Source organism: Oncorhynchus tshawytscha, linkage group LG03 (genome assembly GCF_018296145.1).
Source record: "Oncorhynchus tshawytscha isolate Ot180627B linkage group LG03, Otsh_v2.0, whole genome shotgun sequence".
In the NCBI taxonomy this organism is placed as follows: Eukaryota; Metazoa; Chordata; class Actinopteri; order Salmoniformes; family Salmonidae; genus Oncorhynchus; species Oncorhynchus tshawytscha.
Window position 1 is genome coordinate 23,873,651 of NC_056431.1, and position 21,823 is coordinate 23,895,473.

The 21,823-nt window shown below is 41.0% G+C and overlaps 1 pseudogene; it reads left to right on the plus strand.

Moving 5' to 3' along the window:
* Positions 1-1,198: 1,198 nt before the first annotated feature.
* LOC112246619 overlaps positions 1,199-21,823 on the plus strand; it is a 32,708-nt pseudogene continuing 12,083 nt past the window's right edge.

A 21,823-nucleotide genomic window follows, 5' to 3' on the forward strand; every position in this document is an offset into this window, starting at 1 on the left:
TAGGAAATCTGTCGTTATGAACACATATGAATATGGTGGTCTCAATTTTTGGGATTTTCCTACTTTGAATAATATTTTAAGATAAATTGGGCTAAACATTTCTTATAGAATCCAACTTCAATTTGGAATTTCATCCCTCATTATATCTTCTCCCGTTTTGGTGATTCAATTTTATGTTACTTGCAATTATTGTTTTTAAATTTTTTATTTAACCTTTATTTAACCGCCCTATGGGACTCCCAATCACGGCCGGATGTGATGCAGCCTGGATAACATTGATAAGATTCCTACAAAATTATCTGCTTTTCATAGACAAGTATTCTTAGCGTGGTCGTTAATATATAAACAATTTTTTTTCCTGCATAGGTATTTCATTTGGAAGGATATTTTGTATAGAAAAAAGTATTTATTTAATCAAAATCATATCCTGCTGGTGAGTAAACTTTTTAATGCAGAAGGATTGTTACTCAATTATGAGGAATTTATATCTCATTACAATATCCCTGTTACAGCTAGAGAGTTTGCCATAGTCTTTGATGCTATTCCATTTGGAACTCTCTCATGTTATTTAGAGGTGTAACCAGACCTCACCTTCTTGACCTACCCTCGCTTAATCCAGTTGACTCTTCAGTAGGAAAAAATGTGTTTCTCCTTGTTCCCTCAGAACAGATCTATACATGCTTTATTTCAAAGGGATATTGTATTCATTCCTTATGTCACAACTTACTGAAATAATTCTGTCTAAAATATTTGTTGGGGAAAAGTCTGGTTACTACCACACAAATACCTGCTTGTTATTAACAAGGTCAAAGAGGTCTCTTTCAGAATGATCAATAAGTATTACCCTGCAAATCATTACCTGAAGAAACTCAAAAAAGACATTCACAATTTTACCTCATAAATCTAATTGTGCTAATGGCAAAATGTCATATTCATAAATGTAAATTCACTAATAAAAAAACACTCTTCCGTGTTCTTCCGGAATTTGAACAGTACATTAAGACCATTCTAAATTATTCTAATAAGAAAGCTGTTAAAACAATCAATATGTGTGTATATTTTAAGGTCTTTGTATAATCTGTAATTTGTTTTACCCTTAGCATATCATTGCCTGTTTGTATATACACACACACACTAAAAAATAAACATAAAAAAAATAATAAAGAACACATGTATTGTCGCTCTCTGATGACGTCCTTCCGGAATCTGCGGGACTGGTTTAGGACACATAGAAGAAGTTGAAGCTATAACTTGACATTTTGAGTGTTTTCTACGTGTGTCAAATAACCTGTCAAGATGGTGAAGCCACGGTTCAAGGGGAAAAGCACGATAAACACATCGGCGGCCAGCAGTAATCCTGGTATGTTTACAGTCCATGCTCTATGTAACGTTACTGTTTACAGCTAATGTTAGCTAGCTAACGCGATAGACTTTCTCTCTGATAGATCTGTCTGTTTCGTCTAACAACAGACACATTTGGTCCATATGTGACATTCGTGTAAGGTAGAAATGGAAACGTATACAATATGTTTGGCACTGACATAATTAGTTCAGTAACTAGCTAATTTAGCTACACATTCTGTTATACCTTTTGCCAAAAACACAACGTAACTTCCATAACACAATTGAGAACTACACTTCTTATATGGATTTCCAATATCGTTCTGACACTGACAATTATTTAACCCAAAATACCACCACACACCTATAATCTCTAACACTGTGTGGCATATATCACCATAACCTTACGACTCTACCTTTTACAGACCGAACAAAGACTCCTGCAGGTTCAGGCAACAGCATGAGGGACCGGGCAACTGTCAGGCGTCTGAATATGTACAGACAAAAGCAGAGATGGTAAATGGTGGAGAGAAAACAACATGTGACACTTCCATTTGAACTCTTTCCTTTAATGCTAGTGTAACTCTCAGGTCAGCAGTTGACACTTTACCCAGATCAACCACACCAGTTCCTGGTATTCTATATGTAGCTCCTCTTCATTTAAAAAATAAATAAAGATTGTGTTTTAATATATTTGACTGTAATATAATTTCTATGCACCTGCTTTTGTGGCCACTGACTATTTCCTCTGCCATTAGCAACAACAGAGGGCAGGTGATCAAGCGTTTGTCGTACCAGTCCACTGTGGCTGATGGGACACAGGCCAGAGTGGAGCCCAACATCAAATGGTTTAGTGAGTAGTGCTGTTAACTGCAATTGCCACACTGTCTCAAGTTAATCCACAAATTCTCTTGGCTCTGTTTTTATTGTTGATTTGACAGGTATAATGGTAATTTTGTCTAACAATTGATTGGCTAGTTGAAGCAAGTTGAAACTGTATACAGAATGGTGGAGTTCTTGTCAATAATGTCTAGCAAACTCTTGATTTGTAAGAATAAATCTGTTTTATGCCTTATTTAAATAACTGTATGGAGAGATAAGATGGCAGCCTCAACTTTCTCACACACACACACTGGTTAATTCTTCCCCTCTGGTCTCCACTGTCTCAGCAAACACTCGGGTCATCAAGCAGTCATCCCTACAGAAGTTTCAGGATGAGATGGGTGCGGTGAAGAAGGACCCATACTGCGTGGTAATGAAACAGAGCAGGCTGCCCATGTCCCTCCTGCACGACAGAGTCAAGGCACACGTGAGTACCAAGCAGGGGCGCATTCATTTGAGCACACTGGTGTTGTCACGATACCAGCATTTTGACATCGATACCAGGTTTAGTATCAGGACACTGAAACAATACATTTGCAAAAAATGTCACAGAATAACCACTGGCCTTTATTTATTTTTAGCATTGAACAATATGTTGATAGCTAGTTTTTATTTTTTATTTAACCCATATTTAGTACAACATCTAAAATAATATATTCAATTTCTTTCAAAAAATAAAACGCCATATTAATTACCCCCAAGAGTTATTTTGTACTTTCTACACTGTAGAAAAATAGTGAAGACATCAAAACTATGAAATAACACATGGAATCATGTAGTAACCAAAAAAGTGTTAAACAAATCTAAATATATTTTAGATTCTTCAAAGTAGCCACCTTTTGCCTTGATGACAGCTTTGCACACTCTTGGCATTTTCTCAATCAGCTTCATGAGGAATGCTTTTCCAACAGTCTTGAAGGAGTTGTCACATATGCTGAGCACTGCTTTTCTGTCACTTTGTGGTCCAACTCATCCCAAACCATCTCAATTGGGATCAGGTTGGGTGATTGTGAAGGCCAGGTCATCTGATGCAGCACTTCATCACTCCTTCTTGGTCAATTAGCCAGTGAACAGTTGATGTTACTTGAACTCAATAAGCATTTATTTGGTCTGCAATTTCTGAGGCTGGTAACTCTAATGACCTTAACCTCTGCAGCAGTCATGGTGGTCCTCATGAGAGCCAGTTTCATCATAGCGCCTGATGATTTTTGAGACTGCACTTGAAGACACTTTCAAAGTTCTTGATATTTTCCGCATTGACTGACCTTCATGTCTCAAAGTAATGATGGACTGCCGTTTCTTTTTGCTTATTTGAGCTGTTCTTGCCATAATATGGACTTGGTCTTTTACCAAATAGGGCCATCTTCTTTATACCCCCTCAAATGCATTAAGGAGGAAAGAAATTCCACAAATGAACTTTTAAGAAGACACACCTGTTAATTGAAATGCATTTCAGGTGACTACCTCATGGAGCTATTTGAGAGAATGCCAGTGTGCAAATGCCAGTGAATGAGTGTGCAAAGCTGTCATCAAGGCAAAGGGTGACTACTTTGAAGAATCTGAAATATAAAATATATTTTGGTTACTAAATGATTCCATATGTTATTTCATAGTTTTGATGTAGAAAATGGTAAAAATATAGAAAAACACTTGAATGAGTAGGTGTGTCAACTTTTGACTGGTACTGTATGTTCGTCATTCTCACTCAAGTCATTCAAATTTAGTTGCTGGTAGAATAACATTACAATGCAAATGTTCCGTGTACGGTGGCAAGAAAAAGTATGAACCTTTTGGAATTACCTGGGTTTCTGCATAAATTTGACATCAAATTTGATCTGATCTTCATCAAAGTCACAATAGACAAACTCATTGTCCCTTAAACTAATAACACACAAATTGTATTTGTCTGGTCTATATCGAATACATAATTTAAACATTCATAGTGTAGGTTGGGAAAAATGTGAACCCCTAGGCTAATGACTTCTCCAAAAGCTAATTGGAGTCAATGAACCTGGAGTCGAATCAATGAGACGAGATTGGAGATTTTAGTTAGAGTTGCCCTGCCCCATTAAAAAAACCTCACAAAATTTGAGTGTGCTATTCACGAGAAGTATTGCCTGATGTGAACCTCGGACAAAAGAACTCCGAAGACCTAAGATTAAGAATGGTTGCCTTCCATAAAGATGGAAAGGGTTACAAAAGTATCTCTGAAAGAATGTCCACGGTAAGACAATTTGTCTGTAAATGGACAAATTTCAGCACTGTTGCTACTCTTCCTAGGAGTGGCTGTCCTGCAAAGATGATTGCAAGAGCACCGCGCAGAAGGCTCAATGAGGTTAGGAAGAATCCTAGAGTGTCAGCTAAAGACTTACAGAAATGCTAACATCTCTGTTGATGAGTCTACAGTACGTAAAACACTAAACAAGAATGGTTTTCATGGGAGGACACCATGGAAGAAGTCACTGCTGTTCAAAATAAACATTGCTGCACGTCTGAAGTTCGGAAAAGAGCACCTGGATGTTCCACAGCGCTACTGGAACAATTCTGTGGACAGATTAAACTGAAGTTGTGTTGTTTGGAAGGAACACACTACACTGTGTGGAGGAAAAAAAGGCACAACACACCAACATCAAAACCTCATCCCAACTGTAAAGTATGGTGGAGGGACCATCATGGTTTGAGGCTGCTTTGATGCCTCAGATCCTGGACAGCTTGCTATTATCGACCGGAAAAAATAATTTCCAATTTTATTAAGACATTTTGCAGGACAATCTGTCCTCTAATTGAAGCTCGACAGAAGTAAATCAACAACAGATCGTCAATATGCCTCCTGGAGTGGCCCAGTCAGTTCTGACCTCAACCCAATTGAGATGCTGTGGCATGACCTCGAGTGGTTCACGCCAGACATCCTAAGAATATTGCTGAACTGAAACAGTTTTGTAAAACGGAATGGTTTAAAGTTCCTCCTGACCGTTGTGCAGGTCTGTTCCGCAACTACGGAAAACGTTTGGTTGAGTTTACTTCTGCCAAAGAAGGGTCAACCTGTTATTAAATCCAAGGTTTCACATACTTTTTCCAACCTACACTGTGAATGTTTACACTGTGTGTTCAATAAAGACATGACAAATTATAATTGTTTGTGTTTTTAGCTTAAGCAGACTGTTTGTCTATTGTTGTGACTTAGATGAAGATCAGATCACGTTTTATGACCAATTTATGCAGAAATCCAGGTAATTCTAAAGGGTTCACATACTTTTTCTCCACACTAAAAAATTGTTGGTCGTTTTGGAATAAACCTTCCTTGCACTGCTTTGTAGCACCTTGTGCTTAGTTGTTTCTGTTGGCTGGCCCTCATCTGCTCTGTACGCAAAGTATTCCCATAGTTCACTTCTGGAGACCGTTTCGTCAACAACATGGGGGCGTGGAGTTATGTTTTAGTTTGAAGAAGCTATGTTGTTGGCATTTTCTCTCTCCTGCTTGCTTCTCAAATGTGGCTTGCGCTGTGTCTGCTGCATGCGCAAGTAGCCTAGCTATCTTACTACTGTCCCCCTTGAAAAGATTCAGACAAATTACTAGACAGACTAGCTCCTCTCAATTGAGACACATTTGACACAAGTGCCGAAAGTAACAAATTCTAGTATCAAACCGTTTTTCATGTTTTTAGTATCGAAAAGTACCAACATTTCGGTAGACCGTGCTACATTAGCCCACTGCAGCAAGTGGTTCAGGACTATTAGTCTTCTGTTTGGTGCCTAATGAATATGACCCCGGTCAAATTAGGACACCAAGTGACTCAATACTGGGGTGGAGTTGGCTACTTGATGCTGAGCAGACGGCACTCTCCACACTGTGTGCTTTCATATTTGTGGTGGTGATGTTTTTGACTACGGGGAGTGTCAATTGTGTTCGATCTCACGCAATGTTATTCAATATTGTCCCATCTGGCAAAGCTGTAGCGGTCTGTCTGTCTCTTGTGTGATATGAACATGAATTTTTATTTATTTGGATCCCTATTAGCTTTTACAGAAGCAGCGGCTATTCTTCCTGGGGTCCACAAACTCAAAACACTGATAGACAAGTCACACACATTTTAAATACAACATTATACAAACAATACATTTTTTTTAAAGTGGCTCCTCACTGTCCCCGCTGTTCCATGAGTTGCTTTTTAATCTGTTTTTAGGTAGTTTTGTTTGAATAAAACTGTGCGTTGCAGTGAATTTGTTTTTGAAAGAAACCCCTGTTGGCATGTTTTGTGGGGTATGTATGGGTATCTGAGCTGAATGTTATTTGATTATATAGACTAGAGGTCGACTGATAACTTGAATCGGCTATGCCAATTATTCATAACAATCGGTAATCTGCCTTTTTGGATGCCGATTTACATCGCAATCCACGAGGTGACTGCATGACAGGCTGACCACCTGTTACGCAAGTGCAGCATCAAAATGACGTTGTGGCTGCAAGGAGCCAAGGTAAGTTACTAGCTAGCATTAGGGGCGGAAGGGTAGCCTAGTGGTTAGAGCATTGGGCTAGTAACTGTAAGGTTGCAAGTTCAAACCCCCGTGCTGACAAGGTACAAATCTGTTGTTCTGCCCCTGAACACAGTTCCTAGGCCGTCATTGAAAATAAGAATTTGTTCTTAACTGACGTGCCTAGTTAAATAAAGGTAAAATTTTAAATAAAAAACGTATCTTATAAAAAACAATCAATCTTCACAAAATCGCTAGTTAACTACACATGGTTGATATTACTAGGTTAATTAGCTTGTCCTGCATTGCATATAATCAATGCGTTACCTGTTAATTTATCAACGAATCACAGCCTACTTCAACTTTGCCAAACGGATGACGATTTAACAAAAGCGCAATCGCGAAAAAAGCACATTCGTTGCACAAATGTACCCATTCATAATGCCTTTTGAAAATCAATACGCAAGTAGTTTCGATTTTTTTTTTTTTACCTGCATATTTAGTTAAGGACATTCATGTTAGCAGGCAATATTAACTAGGGAAATTGTCGCTTCTCTTGTGTTCAGTGCAAGCAGAGTCAGGGTATATGCAGCAGTTTGGGCCACCTGGTTCGTTGTGAACTGTGGGAAGACCATTTCTTTCCAACAAGGACCAGAATTAATTTGCCAGATTTTTACTTATTTATGACATAACATTGCACAACCTTCAATGTAACAGCAATATTTCGACGTAGTGTTGCCATCCCTTTGATAAAATACGGAACGGTTCCGTATTTCACTGAAAGAATAAACGTTTTGTTTTCAAAATGATCGTTTCCGGATATGACCATATTAATGACCAAGGATTGTATTTCTGTGTGTTTATTATCAATAAATCTATGATTTGATAGAGCAGTCTGACTGAGCGGTGGTAGGCAGCAGCAGGCTTAATTCAAACAGCACTTTACTGCGTTTGCCAGCAGCTCTTAGCAATTACTTGATTCACAGAGCTCTTTATGACTTCAAGCGGGTGATGGCAATACGAAAGTGCCTATAAGAACATCCAATAGTCAATGGTATATGAAATACAAATGGTATAGAGATAAATAGTCAACGTGTCATAATTCCTATAACTACAACTTAAAACTTATTAACTGGGAATATTGACGACTCATGTTAAAAGGAACTACCGGCTTTCATATGTTCTCATGTTCTGAGCAAGGAACTTCAACGTTAGCTTTTTTACATGGCACATATTGCACTTTTACTTTCTTCTCCAACACTTTTTTTGCATTATTTAAACCAAATTGAACATGTTTAATTATTTATTTGAGATTAAATTGAATTTATTGATGTATTATATGAAGTAAAAAATGTTGTAATTGTCATTATTACAAATACATGCAGTTGAAGTCGAAGTTTGCATACATCTTAGCCAAATACATTTAAACTCAGTTTTTCCACAATTCCTGACATTTATATCCTAGTAAAAATTCCCTGTCTTAGGTCAGTTAGAATCACCACTTTTTATTTTAAGAATGTGAAATGTCAGAATAATAGTAAAGCGAATGATTTATTACAGCTTTAATTTCTTTCATCACATTCCCAGTGGGTCAGAAGTTTACATACACTCAATTAGTATTTGGTAGCATTGCCTTTACATTGTTTGTTTAACCTGGGTCAACTGTTTTGGGTAGCCTTCCATAAGCTTCCCATAATAAGTTGAGTGAATTGTGGGCCATTCCTCCTGACAGGGCTGGTGTAACTGAGTCAGGTTTGTAGGCCTCTTTGCTCACACACACTTTTTAATTTTTCCATAGGATTGAGGTGAGGGCTTTGTGATGGCTACTCCAATACCTTGACTTTGTTGTCCTCAAGCCATTTTGCCACAACTTTGAAAGTATGCTTGGGATCATTGTGATCAAGACCCATTTGTGATTAAGCTTGAACTTCCTGACTGATGTTTAGAGATGTTGCTTCAATATATCCACATAATTTTCCAGCCTCATGATGCCATCTATTTTGTGAAGTGCACCAGTACCTCCTGCAGCAAAGCACCACCACAACATGATGCTGCCACCCCTGTGCTTCACAGTTGGGATGGTGTTCATCGGCTTGCAAGCCTCCTCCTTTTTCCTCCAAACATAATGATGGTCATTATGGCCAAACATTTCTATTTTTGTTTCATCAGACATTAGAACATTTCTCCAAAAAGTACAATCTTTGCCCTGATGTGCAGTTGCAAATCGTAGTCTGGCTTTTTTTATGGTGGTTTTGGAGCAGTGGCTTCTTCCTTGCTGAGCGGCCTTTCAGGTTATGTCGCTATAGGACTCGTTTTACTGTGGATATAGATACATTTGTACCTGTTTCCTCCAGTATCTTCACAAGGTCCTTTGCTGCTGTTCTGGGATTGATTTGCACTTTTCGCACCAAAGTACATTCATCTTTAGGAGACCGAACGCATCTCCTTCCTGAGCGGTATGATGGCTGCGTGGTCCCATGGTGTTTATACTTGCATACCATTGTTTGTACAGATGAACGTGGTGCCTTCAGGCATTTGGAAATTGCTCACAAGGATGAACCGGACTTGTGGAGGCCTACAGTTTTTTTTCTGAGGCCTTGGCTGATTTCTTTTGATTTTCCCATGAAGTCAAGCAAAGAGGCACTGAGTTTGAAAGTAAGCCTTGAAATACATCCACAGGTACACCTCCAATTGACTCAAATGGTGTGAATTAGCCTATCAGAAGCTTCTAAAGGTATGACATAATTTATTGGAATTTTACAAGCTGTTTAAGGCACAGTTAACTTAGTGTACGTAAACTTCTGATCCACTGGAATTGTGATAATATGTCTGTAAACAATTGTTGGAAAAATTACTTGTCATACACACAGTAGATGCCCTAACAGACTTGCCAAAACTAGTTTGTTAACAAGAAATTTGTGGAGTGGTTGAAGAATGAGTTTTAATGACTAACTGTTAACAGGCAATATTAACTAGGGAAATTGTCGCTTCTCTTACGTTCAGTGCAAGCAGAGTCAGAGCCAGGGTATATGCAGCAGTTTGGGCCACCTGGCTGTGTATGTAAAATCCGACTTCAACTGTATATATAAATGAATATTAATCGTACAATTTGAATCGTATTGGCTTTTTTTGGTCCTTGAATAATCGCCGTTGAAATATCAGAATAAGTCGACCTTTCGTCAGTAATATTTCTTATAAAAAGTAGATCAGAAGCAGTTAATCGCTCATCAACCCTCAACCAAGAAAGACTGGCATGCATGTTGTCGATTTTTAGTTCTGTGTGTACAGTTAAGGGCAAGGCGTGCTGCTCTGTTTTGAGCCAGCTGCAGCTTTGCTAGGTCTTTCTCTCCTGCACTTGACCCTATTACCGGACAGTTATCAAGATGGGAGCAGAGCCTGAACAACTAGTACAGTTGATTTGTGTCAAACGCAGAACATTTTTTATAACAGACATAACCCTCCCCATCTTCACCACGACTTTGTCGGTATCACTTGACCATCCAATGTAATACCTAGGATTTTAGCTTCCTCAACTTGCTCTATGGTCACACCTTTATGTACAACTCCAGTTTAGGTCTTCGGGAATGTTTTGAACCAAATACAATGCTTTTTGTTTTAATATAGTAAAGACAAGTTTATTATGAATCACCCGTTCTGATACTGACTACTCCTTATTTAGAATTTCAGTGAGCCCTCTGGCTTTGGTTGCTGAAATGTAGCGTGTGGACTCATCTACATACAGTCATTATAGCTTTTTGGCAAATCATTTGTAAAAGAAAAATAGATGCATAATGACCAACAGTATGTGGACACCTGCTCGTCGAACAGCTCATTCCAAAATCATGGGCATTAATATGGTCTCCGCTTTGCTGCTATAACATTTTCCACTCTTCTGGGAAGGCTTTCCACTTAGATGTTGGAACATTGCTGCAAGGACTTTCAGCTTTGAGCATTTAGTGAGATTGGGCACTAATGTTGGCTGATTAGGCCTGGCTCGCAGTCGGCGTTCCATTTCATTCCAAAGGTGTTCGATGGTGTTGAGGTCAGGGCTCTGTACAGGCCAGTCAAGTTCTTCCACACTGATCTCAACAAACCAGTTCTGTAAAGACCTGGCTTTGCGCACCGGGGCATTGTCATGCTGAAGCAGGAAAGGGCCTTCTCCAAACTGTTGCCACAAAGTTCGAAGCCCAGAATCGTCTAGAATGTCATTTTATGCTGTAGCATTAAGATTTCCCTATGGCGGTGCCACATTGAAAGTCATTGAGCTCTTCAGTAGGGCCGTGTGTTTGTCTATGGAGATTGCATAGCGGTGTGCTCGTATTTTATACACCTGTCAGCAATGGTGAGGCTGAAATAGCCAAATCCACTAATTTCAAGGGGTGTCCACATACTTTTGTATATATACTGTATCTGACGTTAGAACACTAGGTTCTGTTGGATAAATAACTCTGCAACCATGTGATGTAAAGCCATAGCAAGTGAGTTTTTTTCAATAACAATTTATGATCAATAAAATTAAAGGCTTCACTGAAATCTAACAATGCAACTCCAACTATCATCTTATTATTTTATTTGAACCAGTCATCTGAGTCAGTGCAGTGCAAGTTGAGTGCCCTTTTTTATGCTGAAAGTCAGTTAACTTATTGTAAAATCATTACACTGTTTTCCTCAGGCAGCCTATTTCTTAGAGCCTGGTTACACCTGACTGAGCGTTCATTCCGGTTTAACCAGGCTGTATTTGTGAGGTGAAAAATGCACGGGTTGCCAGGTCAGGTGGGATCTTCCTCTCCAACTGGCCTATTCCGCTCGTTTTGCTCCGCTTCACAATGATCCAACCTGCCTGTATCGAGTTGTGCTTTGCAAGAGAGAGTTCGATGTAGATGGCCAACTTTGTGCCCCCGGGTGATTTTGCTACACAATGTTCCTGTAGATTGCTCTAAAACCATTATTTTCTCAACCGTAATAGCCAATGCATTATGTTGATTCCTGCTATGAAAGTATCTGCCTGTCCCTGTTTCGCGGCCGGCTGCTGTGTGAGATATGCGCATGGTGGAGGGAGAGATGCATTCTGAGAAGCACAACCATATGACCATTGATGAAAGTGCTACTGCAGGCAAATTACTTTTTTTTTTTAAAGCTATTACTCTTTCAGTTACATCAAGTAGGCTACGCCTGGCGCTGGAAAGTTTTGTTGTAGGACATTAGCCTACATTTAACTGATGGATTAATAAATGATCCTACATGGCTATATATAAACACAAAAGTAATTTGAGTTATCAATCTAGCTAAATGTTTTGCACTTCCTCAGGATGTGAATAATATAGCTTATAGGCCAATATGAACAAAGATGTCATCAAATTCTCTGAAGAGCCAAAAATAAATCAGATAATTCTGGATCTTATTTTGACAGGTTTCATATCAAAATATTAGTCATGCATTCCCTGTATATGCTGCATGAAATAATAGCTTTTTTAATCATCGACTGCCACTAATGTGCAGTGAATGTTCTTGTATTTGTTATTGAGCAACATGGTCAAATTTATCACAGTATGACTTATTGTCCATTTTCGCCTAGCTATAAAAAAAAAAACGCCCCAAAAGACTACAAACAATACTTCTGTCCAGTTCTTCATGTTCTCTCTGAACATTGTTGTTGAGTGAGTTTTTCTGTGTTCTTTTCCCTCTAAATAGCTCCATATGCGTGCGAGACCTTTCAAGACGCTCAAAGCTGTTTGAAATGAATGGCCTTTTCCTTTTTTTTTTACTCTCCCTCCTTTCCCCACTCCTCCTTCCTCTTGCCATTTTATGTCTTACGCCATTTAGGGAATTGAGCCCCATGCCAAAGGAATGTGAGCAAGTCCAGATACGTTGCATAAATAATTTTTAATTTGATGTCAATTCTGGTTCTCTGTCTTCTGATCTGTTCCTGATCTTCACCGTTTGTTGGCTGAGTATTCTCGCCAAGGTCTTTGTCAGGTCTCTTATTCTATTTTATGGTGATGTTTTCACCATAGTTTCGGTCTTCAGTCGGTAGCACGTATTTGGAGTTTTTTGCTTCCCCCCCCCCCAAGGATTTTTTTTGTTGTCATTTACTGTTAGATTTTAATTTAAAAAGCCAGGCTTAGCATTAGAATATGTCAAAACAAGACCAGAAGGGGTGGAAGAATGAAACTGGAGGTGATGGACACGTCGTTTTAGAAAGAACAACCTCCAAAACATCCTGGCGGATGGTCAAGGTGAAGCTGAAATCTTAAACATCGTTGCTTTTGACGAGATCCATAAACTGTTTGTTTGTTTTCTCTCTCTCTCCGTGTTGCAATGGGACTACGGCTACCTTTTACGGCTGTTTCGGAGGATAATTTAACTCCTAATCAGATCTGGCTCAGACAATGCAGTTTATTGACAGTTTCACTGCATACTTGAGGTGCTGTGTTTGTTCTCCGCCGTTGTTTATTGGTGGAACCCCTGGAACATGGCCACCAGCTCCGTCGCATAAAGCTTTGCAGTTTGCTCCAACTAATTACAACCTAACCTATACCTCACACGGAATTCTACATCACTGTGCTTTCTCTCCACTACTGTTCCACCCAAGAGTTGTGTTCCAACTGTAACCCCCTCCAAGCCGTTGGGTTTTTATTCTGCTTGTTTCTTCACACGAGGGAGAGAGAGCAACTGTTGCTTTACCGGATGCATTTATTTTGCATTGTATGCGGCATTACAAAGCCACACTCTGTGATACAACGCAGGCGGCCGTAAATCTGTTGGGCGAGCACAGAACTGCTCTTCTCCAGCCCCCCTGGGTTGTGGTTTGTCTGTAAGGCAGCTGAACAACTTGCAGACATTTTGAGGACGCTTATGGTTATAGAGCTCAGACACCCATTTGAGGACCATAATAAGAGAGTACAGCACAGACATAATCGCATCTATCGTCCCACATTTCCACATCCATCTTTCACATCTATCGTCAAGTCTTCCCCCTGTCTGTCTTCCTAATGTGTCCCTCCTGCTGCTTCTCTCAGGAAGCAGCTGTGATAGAATGGCCTCTCAAATAGATTGCAAAAGCCCCTGTTTCTCCTCCTGTTATCTAACCAGTGCAGTCTGTCAAACAATTTTGTCTAAATTATCTCTCCCCGTCTCCTCCCCTTGGCCACCATCTTCTGCAGAACTCTAAGGTACACATCCTGGACACCGAGGGCTTTGAGACCACGTTCGGGCCCAAGGCGCAGCGTAAACGACCCAACCTGATGGTGGGAGACATGAAGGACCTGGCAGAACCGGCTGAGGTCTCGGTACAGACCTACAGGACTGAGAAGGACCGCGACTTGGTCACAGAGGACGATGGGGTCAGGTGAGTGCAGTTTGCGCGTGTTAATTCTGTCACTGGCTACTGTCACTGATGTCACTTTGACTGACAGTGACAATGCCTTCCAAACGTACTGGGCTTTTTCAGGTATACCAATAACTACTATCCGTTTTCTATTTACTACTACCCCAATTCCATGATTGATACTCCATTTTCTTTGTTTTGATAATATAGCCTAGCTTTAGACTGTATGTTGGACCACATGAGCAGTTCCAGTCTGTGGTTATTGTTTGGGTGTGGCACCTGTTGCACTGTATGTTATCTACACACAGAGAGGGAGGCTCGTGAGGAGATCTTCAAGAAGGGCCAGTCGAAGAGGATTTGGGGAGAACTCTACAAGGTACAGCATCTTTCTATCTGATCTAGGAATGTTTATTTTAGTTCACCTTGATATTTCCTAATAGAAACTGCATACGGTGCAGGTATCAGGGATGCAAACTTGCCGCTATGTTTCTCATATCGAAATGAATTACAGAATGCATCCCTACGCTTCCTACAAATAGAATATCAAAGGTCAGAACGTGATGTCCGATATGTCATAGCAGAATGCGTCATCCAATAATATCACGTGTGACGGCTGTGAGCAGCTCTCCGCATCCCTAACAAGCCATTAGTCTACACAGCTGCTTTTCTCTCTCCATTCTTTCTGTGCACCTCTATCAGTTTTAAAATGTTATTTAGTCGTGATGGCGAGCTGGGGTGTGCAGGCAGTGATGGGGTTGGATACGTGAGCAAGCAGGCCAGTCTGACTAGGCTTTGCAGTCATGCAGCCTCAGTCACTGCCATAGAGGAAAAATGGACCACAGTGACAGTCATGCTTGCGCTTTTACTTCACTGAATTTTTTTTTCTGAAATATAGTGATTCGAGATGAGTTTAGCTCAGCTACGAACTCTCTCACTCCTGGTTATGCCCAAACCCTGACTCTGCCTTCCTCTCTCAATATCACTCCTTAACCCACAGGTGATAGACTCGTCAGACGTCATCATACAGGTGCTGGATGCCCGCGACCCCATGGGTACGCGCTCGCAGAGCATCGAGACCTACATGAGGAAGGAGATGCCGTGGAAGCATCTGATCTTCGTGCTCAATAAGTGTGACCTTATCCCTACCTGGGTCACGGTAAGAGATCCCTTTACTCTATCCTGAGACAAATGCACGTGTAGGGGGGGGGTAATCATTATCGTGTATGCGTATTACACTGACAAAAATAACAATGCAACATGTAAAGTGTTGGTCCCATGTTTCATGAGCTGAAATAACCCGCTATTCAAAGCGCTCTGAACAAATTAAGGGAATCGTTCATAAACATTGGCACATTCTAAAATCTGATGATAGTCTTGGTAATGTGTTTTCGGACCTTCCCTTGGTCGTATTCTCGCGGGGCAGAAACCAATTGTTACACTCTGATTTACCACCACAAGATATTCCTGAACAACGTCCATTTGCGCCCCTACTGGATGGAAATTACAAGTGTAATGGCTGTGCTCAATGCAATGGCACTTATAAATGTAGATCCTTCAAACACCCACAAACAGGGAAATCGATCCCAATCAAAGGTGTTATTACGTGCTCCACTAAGGCAGTTATTTATCTTAGAACTTGTCCTTTTGGTAAAAATTGTGGGTTAAACAAAGCGTGAATTAAAAGTACGTATCTCAGAGCATTGTAGCACCATTAGGTGCAAAAACTTGACTTACCCAGTTGCGGCCCACTTTTTGGAGGCAGGCCACTCGATATCGTCTCTGCGTTATATTGTCATCGAACATGTCACCCTCCCTAGGAGAGGGGGTGACCTGAACGAGAGGCTGCCTGGATCTTTAACTTAAAGACCCTTGCTCCCTTCGGTCTCAACGTAGACTTTGATCTGAAGCCGTGATTGTGACTTTGCCATTGTAATTGTTTGTAAGCTTGTGTAGTCTAAAATGAATCTATGATCGTATGCTCTCCATTTGTTTTTTTGTATGCTGTTCTTTGTATGCCATTTTAATATTTGAGAATTAACCAATGATATTAGGCCACTCTTGGCCATGATTACAGACACCTGTGTCTTTTGACACTATATAAACAAGTCATCCCGCAGTGTTTATGATTATACCCTGATGAAGACAGCTTGGCTGTCGAAACAGTGGATATGACATTTTTGCATCTGAGCTCCTAGAGTGTGCGGCTCTCCTTTATTTTCAAGTTCTACTCCGCTAGCCAGCACCGCCTAAATACGTGTGCGTTTCTTTGTCTTCTAGAAAAAACTATCTAGCAGAAATTGTAAACAAGTTAGAAATTAAACACACCTTGCTATAGGTTACAATCTACTACTTAGCAAAAAAATCATCTATGTCATAAAATATATTCACCCCACCCAGTATTGTAATCAAAACTTACCAGAAAGCATATTGTCCTTGGCTCAGACAGTGTAGTAGTGTGGGCTCAATAGCATCTCATTAGTGTGCAAGATCTTGAGAATCAGCTGTATATGTGATGGAAGAGTGCACTGCAACTATGATGGAAGAATTCACTGTGCATGCAGAGGGTTGTAATTCCATTGAATTGGGGATAGTTTAACCAAAATATACCACAAGACCTATAATTGCCTTGTGTATCCCACAAAAAAAATGTTCACTGTAACTTTTTTGTTGTTGATGAATTTAAGCAAAATTCCCCAACTTAACTTCCCATGGAAAAATTCCAGAAATTTCCCAGAAAGTTTTTGACCCTTTGCAACCCTACGAACAACGAACACCATTGCATTTTATTGATGGCAATTTGAATGCGCAGAGATACCTTGGCAAGATATTGACAGCCCTTTTCATTATTTTGATTATGTAATAATTCATTTAGCAACAAATTCCTAATGCAAGGTTCGTAACTCTTATCAATTCCAAGCAATTTTGACATACCGTAAGACCAGCTATGCTAGTAATTGTTGCTTGATGCTCCGCCCCCACCCGACCTGTGTTGATTGTCAGCTTGTTGGTCCAATCAGAGGGCCGAGTGTGCGTTTCACTAGCCAATCAGTTTTATTTCAAGTGCGATGCTGCATGGTGAGTAGTGACAACCTGTCCAGATAATTTCCAAGTCTAAATTGAGTCCAGAGTCTTAGGGCTCCCAAGTCTCATGTTTTAGTTTCTATCAAGTCGCGTCTCAAGTCATCATTGTGATTTGGGTCCGTCTCGAGTCCAAGTCATGTGACTCGAGTCCACACCTCTGGCCAAGCCGACACATGTACCCCGTTCACGCTATATTCCCGACCCAAACTGTACTGAGCTGTCTGTTTCTTTTCACATTGTCTTTTTCAACACGGTTGCAGCAACTATGGCGGATGGAAAATAAACCAGCTCAGTTTGGTTTGGCTCAGTAGTGTTTGATCAAAAGACTAATATATGATCAAGACTGGCAATGCCTTCCATGTCAATTGTTTTCTGGAGTGAGTTGATGTTCTCAGCAGTTTTATGGAAGTAGTTATCCACAACTTTTCTTTTTTTCACAATCCCGTATCATGCTTGCTCTACCTTGACGTAGGATAGCTTGTGACCTCAAATAACGTGTGTGTGTGTGTGGATTCGGCGGTCACCAAAGCAGGAAGGATGGTGTCCGCGCCAACTGTTTTCATGATGTGCTGCAGGATTTTGCTGTCGTGCCAGTGGAATACACTAGAGATGCACTGTTCAGCACACATTATGAAGGAATGTCAGCCTTACATTGAAATGACACATGGTTTGTGCCTTGTGTTAAATGGGTTATTCTCCAGTGCTAATCTTGTGTAACCGCACCTCATTCCCGCTCAAAAGTATATTATTTACTCCATCAGCATTGGAGAAGATGCTGCCCAACCCCTAGAGTAAATTATACATTTCTAGACATAAATTGAATTGTTCAATGGCCAACTGAATTGTGCATACTTGCAGGATGTTTGATATTCACCTGCTTTGTAGACTACTATCGACTTACTTTCCTTTCATACTGACACACGTGCTGTGCAAACTAACATTTCACATAGAGTAAATGTATGTCCATGTCTGTCTAACATAGGTCTGTCTGTTTTGTTGTCTTCGAACCAGAAACGCTGGGTAGCCGTGCTCTCCGCCGAGTACCCCACCCTGGCCTTTCATGCCAGCCTCACCAACTCGTTCGGCAAGGGCTCCCTCATCCAACTCCTCAGGCAGTTTGGCAAGGTAGGCGCACCACCTTCTCACACACACACACACACACACACACACACACACACACACACACACGAGTTCCCAACTCCACACGGACCGAACTACACTCCCCATTTGGTCAAAAGTAGGTCCCTAAGGAGCAGAAGTTGGTACAAATGGCCAGCTTTTGTTATGGCACCCGACTCTAACCACCCTTATGAGCATACGGCTCCGCACGGGGTCCTCACATCTGCTGCCGAGCTATTTTTGGTACGCACGGGCCATAAAACAGGGCCTTGGATGCTCAGAGGAGACTAATATTTATACCTACCTCTTGGTTTTGACAGATTTTTGATCCATGGTGTAGACTTATCTGCTTCCAGTAGCTATTTTTTGCTGGTGAAAACAAGCTTTTTTAGATTACATGGTCACATGTTTTATTGGTTTTGGCCTACATCAAAGTGTGGTCTGGAGTTGTTGCTGTCCGGAATTGAAGACAGGTTAAGTATAGACTGGTTTTCAGGAAACTGCTATTTTAACTTGTTTTGCCTCTTCAGCTCCACACAGACAAGAAGCAGATCAGCGTTGGGTTCATCGGCTACCCCAACGTGGGAAAGAGCTCTGTCATCAACACGCTACGCTCCAAGAAGGTCTGCAACGTGGCACCCATCGCCGGTGAGACCAAGGTACGGTATCGTTCCCCTCAAAAATACCTTTTTTTAAATAAAAACACTTGAACATAAGCCCATATTGATACCTGGGGTGTCATGATGAGCTATGTACATACGTCCATGTAATCTCAATAATGGCCAATGCGGGGGGGGTGACGGGGGGACGGGGACGATCTCACGCAATTCCCTTGATTGCTAAGAGAGCACAGAATAGAATGTTGCAGGCTACATTTTCTGTATCAGTGTGCAACTCATATCCTAAGTAACTTCCCAACGATGCGCTGAAGTATATGTATTTAAACCCTCCGCCTCGATTATACACGTCTGATACCTGGCAGAGACGTGGCCAAAAAAACAAGAAACAATAACCCTCATCCTTCATTTCCTCTCGCTGGACCTGTTCATCCTGTTTGGAACCAAACGGTGGATCTGGAGGTCTGGAAACCCCACTGAGGATGATACTATCGGAGTTGGCCGTCTGTTGCCAGAGCTGTGAGCGTGCAAACGAGATCCAAGTTTGTTTTTTTCCCTCCTCTTTGGGATCTATCAGATCGGCGCGTAACCAGCGAGAGTTTATCGCCCAATGCAAGGTGGCTCTCGCCAGAGGCTGCTCGCGTCTGTCTGCCTGTCTTTGGCCAAACAAGGTTGTTCAGCATTAGGCTGGCCCTCCTGTCTCTAACTCTCTCACGCCCTGGTTGTTTGAATGGATGTGCAATGCATTTGTTTCTGTGTTAAAAAAATATATATATAAAAAAGCTTGTTAAATGTTTCCTTCCTTCGTCCAAATGGGGATATGAGTATTGGTTTTCAGGCAGAAGAGAAAAGCAATGTGATTCTCAGTACAGTAGCCAGCTCCTCTCAAAAGCAGGAGACCGTCTTACCAGGGGTTGGAACTGAAATCATTTTCCAGTTTCGTCCGTTATTTTGTGTTCCTTTTGAAACCTCTGATATCAATACTTTTAAAAATTTACCTCAACGTTAAATTACTTCACCAATGGGTAGAGCCGCTTGCTATGGAGAGGGCAAGCTATGTACATGCATTGGACAGACAAGTAAGTGTACACTGCGTGCACAATTATTAGGCATTGTATTCCTCAGGATTCATTTTATTGTTGATCAAACAATGGTTTCAGTCAATCAACTGTAATTTACCTGAGTGTTTAACAAAGGAAAAGTGAGTTTTGTCTTTCTTAGGGGAATATGTGTGCACAATTATTAGGCAACTATATTACAAAAATAATTTTCCCCAACTCACTTGTTTATACTACATTTTTAGAGTAAGTGTAACAGATAAGTAACACAAAATGACAATTAAATAAAAATGTTGGCCTTCAAAAAATATTCAAGAACTGCTATGAGCCTTCCAGCCATAGTCTGTCTGTTCACAATCAACTTTTGCTGAAGCAGCAACCACAGTCTCCCAAATGCTGTTCAAAGAGGTGTATTGTCTTCCCTCGGGTTTGAGAAGGGCCCAGAAATTCTCAATAGGATTTAAGTCAGGTGAGGACGGGGGCCAGGTCATTATTCGGGCATCTTTGAGGCCCTTGCTGGCTAGCCAAGCAGTGGAGTACTTGTGATGCATGTGATGGAGCATTGTCCTACATGAAGATCATGGCCTTCTTGAATGCTGAGGACTTCTTCCTGTACCACTGCTTGAAGAAAGAATCTTCCAGAAACTGGCAGTAGGTTTGGGAGTTGAGTTTCAGTCCATCTTCAACCTGAAAAGGTCCAACTACCTCATCCTTAATGATAGCAGCCTATACCAGTACACCTCCTCCACCTTGCTGGCGCCTGACTCAAAGTGGTGCCCTGTGTCCATTACTGATCCAGTAATGGGCCCATCGGGCCCATCCATCTGGTCCATCAAGAGTCACTCTCATTTCATCTGTCCATAAAACCTTTGGGCAAAAAAAATAAAAATACCATAAGACAGATTTTTCAATCTTGACGCTTGAACTTGTGAATCTTATTCAGTGGTGGTGGTGTTTCAGCCTTCTTGGCCATGTGTCTGAGCACTTGACACCATGTACTTCTGGACACTCCAGGTAGGTTGCAGTTCTGGAATATGGTGGCACTGGAGGATAATAGGTTCCTGGTAGCTTGACGTTTAATTCTTCTCAGTTCTGGAATATGGTGGCACTGGAGGATAATGGGTTCCTGGTAGCTTGACGTTTAATTAATCTCAGTTCTGGAATATGGTGGCACTGGAGGATAATGGGTTCCTGGTAGCTTGACGTTTAATTAATCTCAGTTCTGGAATATGGTGGCACTGGAGGATAATGGGTTCCTGGTAGCTTGACGTTTAATTCTTCTCAGTTCTGGAATATGGTGGCACTGGAGGATAATGGGTTCCTGGTAGCTTGACGTTTAATTAATCTCAGTTCTGGAATATGGTGGCACTGGAGGATAATGGGTTCCTGGTAGCTTGACGTTTAATTAATCTCAGTTCTGGAATATGGTGGCACTGGAGGATAATGGGTTCCTGGTAGCTTGACGTTTAATTCTTCTCAGTTCTGGAATATGGTGGCACTGGAGGATAATGGGTTCCTGGTAGCTTGACGTTTAATTTAATCTCAGTTCTGGAATATGGTGGCACTGGAGGATAATGGGTTCCTGGTAGCTTGACGTTTAATTAATCTCAGTTCTGGAATATGGTGGCACTGGAGGATAAATGGGTTCCTGGTAGCTTGACGTTTAATTCATCTCAGTTCTGGAATATGGTGGCACTGGAGGATAATGGGTTCCTGGTAGCTTGACGTTTAATTCATCTCAGTTCTGGAATATGGTGGCACTGGAGGATAATGGGTTCCTGGTAGCTTGACGTTTAATTCATCTCAGTTCTGGAATATGGTGGCACTGGAGGATAATGGGTTCCTGGTAGCTTGACGTTCAATTCTTCTCAAGTGTTTTGCAGTTCATTTGCGTCTTTTCTTCTCCGTGCGTTTTGACTATTCGCA